Source organism: Sebastes umbrosus, chromosome 17 (genome assembly GCF_015220745.1).
Source record: "Sebastes umbrosus isolate fSebUmb1 chromosome 17, fSebUmb1.pri, whole genome shotgun sequence".
Classification (NCBI taxonomy): Eukaryota; Metazoa; Chordata; class Actinopteri; order Perciformes; family Sebastidae; genus Sebastes; species Sebastes umbrosus.
In genome coordinates, this window is record NC_051285.1 from 10921102 (window position 1) to 10925899 (window position 4798).

Genomic DNA, 4798 nt, shown 5'->3' on the forward strand with positions numbered 1-4798 from the left:
GACTGACTGAAGGCTGACTGGAACAGTGACTGCTTGTCTTCAAGACTCAGAAATTAGGATGTGGAATGTAGAGGGAAAAATTAATCATTTAGTGTATAACCTTTGTATTAAGTGTGATTCTCTGTGTTATACTGTTTTGTAGAAAGCATGACTGGCTCCCTTTTCCGCTGAACTATACTTGAACCCCTGATACTATAAATGAACTGTCCTTCATATGGCTCCCTTTCCGCTGAACTATACTCGAACCCCTGATACTATAAATGAACTGTCCTTTTTCATACAATGCCTGAAGGATGACATATAGCCTAGCCTGCACATTAACTCTTCTCTTTCATGTCTGAGACAAGAGTGTGCCTTCATTTAGGGAAATTCCCTAATAAGAGTGTGCCTTCATTTGGGAAATTCCTTTATTAGTCAAGTGCATTGAATGTAACCATTGACTCTTTGTTCTTATGCATATAAAAACCCTGGTGAGGATGCACTCGGGATCGATTCCTCGGCAGTCGCTGACTGTCACTTTAGAGGTTTCGGTCCTTTTGCGCAAAAGCTAAATAAATATACAAAGATAAATTTCTCTTTGTTGGTCTCCCTTATTTGGTCAATTTCCGCCACATGGAACAAAGGAATATACAGTACATGTGTTGTGTTGTGTTGTGTATTGAGGTCCATGTGAATTTTGGCAAACACCAGGGACGACACCAGAATCAGCTTCTTGGTTGTAACGTTATTATTAGAATTGGAGTATCTTGAATCTTTGGTAGCTACCGTAGACTGTATATAAGAAGTGGACGTAGTCACCGTGACGTAACCCATTGGTTTGTGGACTGCCATTTTGAAGCCTTGAGTTCTTCATTTTTGCCGTCGTCATCTTAGGTTTTGGCCGTTGCCATCTTGGTTTTTCGACTGTTGCCATCTTGGCTTTTTACAACCAGCAGTGACACGAGAGGGTGAAGCTAAGTACAACCGAATGCTGACTAAGACGTTTTAGTCAAGCAAAATGTTACAATTAACTTTCATGAACTGAAAACACACTGTGAAAGGGTTAAAGATGTAAGACAAAAAACAAGTACAACTCCCAGACCGGGCAACGCCGTTGTAGCGACCTGTCAATCACAAGGTAGCCACGCCCTAAAGCATACCCTGCTTTATGGTCTATTTAACTCTAAATGAGACCATAATTTATTAAATGAACATCATGCTGTATAGAAGAAGACTTGAAACTAGTGATTGAGACCATAAACTCATGTTTACAATGTTTACTGAGGTAATAAACCAAATGAGAAGTAGGGTCATTTTCTCATAGACTTCTATACAATCAGACTTCTTTTTGCAACCAGAGGAGTCGCCCCCTGCTGGCTATTAGAAAGAATGCAAGTTTAAGGCACTTCAGCATTGGCTTCACTTCTCAGACCCGGAGTTGCCCACTGGTAGCTACACAATAATTCCTAGTTAGGTGTCCCAAACAAATGTAATCTGCTCTATGATGCTACTAAACTCTTCTCTCTTACCCACAATTACTTGAAATTCATTCTGAATGACACCAAAGGGGCTTATATACAGTATATCTACCATAGAAACATAAACATATTCTAATCTTATGATACCTACTTATTAACTAAGTGTTTATTTTGTTCTCTACAGTTGTATGATGATTTATTACCATACCTGGTGGGTTACATAACAGTCATTGTTGTAGATAATTATAGTTTAAGAACTATCTTTGGGGACAAACGTGTGTGTGTGTGTTTGTGTGTTTGGTTAACCACACTGGAATGAAAAGCACAGAGCTCATCAAGACTCGTAGTACTCACAGGCAAATGCAACAAAGCATGAAATACACTGGGGAACCCACGAACACACATAAACAACAAATAGAGTAGATCAAAGCACAAAACAGGATTAACGATAAAATTAGGGCATGAAATATTACCACAGTATAAAATATGATAATAAAAAAGTCATTATAAGCCTATAAGAATTAAATGTCTAACCCATTATAAAGAATCCATAAGTACTGCGGACAATAAAGGGTATCATAATATAAAGCGTTGTAAAGACTCAATGGAGTATAAAATGAAATGTGAAGGAACTGGCTCAGAAGTGACCCATCCAGCATAATGGTTACTGTCCACCATGATGCACTTCTTATCCATATCATATCAGTGTTAATATTCTGGGTATCATTGCTCACTGCTAGACACGCATATGATCTTTTTGCCTCGGGGTTTGCTTCAAAGGCAGTCGATGTTCCAAACAGAGAGTACATGCTGCCTGAGAGGCTTGATAACAGCAGTCTCGAAACCACATACATGTATACACATATATCTACAAGCTTTTGCAACTTCGTAAACACGTTTGAGGGGATGCAAAATATATATCTCAGAAAATACACTTGCATGTTTTTGGAAATATCCATGCGCTGAATGGAGAGTGTGATATTACAGCTCTTTGCCCAGTTTAAAAGCTATTGCCCATGCCTTTAATTACATCCTAATACCTTTCTAATGTTTGACCTGGGTAACGATTAACCACACTGAGGCTAGAATCAATACCAAAATCTGATATACAAGCACTCCTGCTGACTGTTGATGTTTGCCGAGATCAAACAAAATCCGATTTGTAATGCCAAAACACCTCACAGCATGTGCACGACAGATTTTGTGAATAGTATTTGTTGTTTGTCTGTTATACACAGATAGCAAAATTACACATTTGCCAAAAGAAGGTTAAAGGGACAGTGTGAAGAATTTGGCGGCATCTAGTGGTATGGTTGTAGATTGCAACCAACTGAGTACCCCTCCCCTTACTCCTCCCTTCCCAGGACTGCAGTAACGTGAGCCGCGGAGTGCAAAACCGTGGTGACGCCGTTCGCCTCGCTCGGAGGCCATCCTTACCATAATAACACTTCTTTAGGAACAACAGAAGTCAGACGGCGGCAGGCAATGCCACGATTATACACTCAATGCGGTTTGACAGGCGTGTAGGAGAACTACGGCGGCCTTCAGGCAACGTAAAAACGCGAAAGCGTCTCTCTAGATTCAGTGTTTGCTTTGTCCGTTCTGGGCTACTGTAGAGACATGGCGGAGCAACATGGCGGACTCCATGAAGAGGACAAGGCCTAGAGGCATGGACATGGTCTTGAGCTCTGAGGTATGACACATGGCAGTGTAACTAGAGCTGCGGTCGTGCGTTGCTATTGACTCAATTTCAGCGAGTGCAGATCATATTTTGCTGCGCATGTGTTGTACCCTAAAGATATGACGCGTTGATGACGCATGACATCTCCTCTTATCACCCTCCTTAGAAGAAAATAGATCTGCAAATAGATCCCCTGAAATGTTACACACTGTTCCTTTAAGTCACTTTTTGCTTATGGATTTTGTAAAGGACTATTTTTCTGATTACAGTGATTTATTTCTCTAGTCAAAATAAACATAGTGTCTGTGTATTAATGGTTATTGCAGTGAACAAGTGTCTGTAATGTGTTCTTTTAAACATCTCTCTCAGAACATCTGGTACCCCTCTAACTAGAAAACGGTTTACACGGGACACAGGTGGCTCGAGAGCTGGGTGGTTAGAGAGAACAGGTTCTGTCAGGAGAATCGGAGGCAAATAACACACTTGTATTTTAAGCTGAAGGTCAAGAACACACTCACAAGCATTTTGAGACCGCGCCTGGAGCAAAGAGTATTTGAAAACATACTCCATGTGTTTTTTTCTCCTCTCCACTTAGAGACACCAGATGGTTGGTATTTGTCACATCGGACAAAAGTTGAACAAGTGAGTGGCTAGATTCATCATGCTGAATGCATCATCAACTGAGGGTTTGTTAAATATCATTTGTATAACCCCCTTTCTAAAACAATAAAGTGCTTCACAAGTCAATAAAAACAAAAGAGATGATGCAGACACATTTACGCAGTAGAGCAACAGACAGGAGTCAATAAAAGGCCTGTAAAATAAAGTTTGAATTAGCATTTTGAATTAGCAAAACGGCATGTATGATGGTAGAGGGAAAACAACAAGTTGGCTATAAACATATATTATGAAATTTTCATTTCCCTTGTTTGGATGCTCATTAGCTGACTGAAAGAGATACACAAACATTACCCCACAAGACATATACTGAGTATATCACACGAGACAACAACACAATGCAAAGACGTGACTCAAGAATGTTGAAAAATTAGAAGGGAAAAATACATGAGAACAGCTCTCAAAAGAACATGTTGCATTCTCATATTTAAAATTTTCTCTTAGATACGAACACAATGAGAAAGTTTGCTTTTTTAAAATCATATTTGCTCCAGTTCTGCCCACTGCAGCTTCAAGTAAAAGTATTGGTACTTTATAATTAAAATGACTCAGTGTGACTCACGATGCTGCCGCGTACGTTTCAGTTTGTTCTCACAACAGCATGCAAAGTGTATGAGTACAGTACATTTATATAATATATCTACATCCTAGTGAAAGTTTGGGTGTGTGTTCACTAGTGGCTTTAAATAAGTGAGATTCAGGGATTCTCTAATATCCTGAAATAACAATATTTCACAGCTTTAATTGACACATACAGTATGATGCGAACACAGGTAGAATCTGACTTACAGCACAGTGCAACAAGAGTGAAATACATCCACAGTGGAAGATACAGTACATATTATTTTTTACAAATATAGAGGGGATGATAGACCATATCACAGTAGTGGACCTCTTCGTCTCTGACAGGTGATGTCATAATGCTGTCATGCATGCTGAGGGTTTGTGACATCACAGTGATCCGCCCTCCAGGGCCGACCCG

The 4798-nt window shown here is 39.8% G+C and overlaps 1 long non-coding RNA gene across 1 annotated transcript; it reads left to right on the forward strand.

The window, feature by feature from the left end:
- Positions 1 to 307: 307 nt before the first annotated feature.
- LOC119475319 lies at positions 308 to 566 on the forward strand. The gene is made up of 2 exons (XR_005203762.1): positions 308 to 348; positions 382 to 566. It is a non-coding gene; the product is annotated as an uncharacterized LOC119475319 (long non-coding RNA).
- The last annotated feature ends 4232 nt before the right edge of the window (positions 567 to 4798 follow it).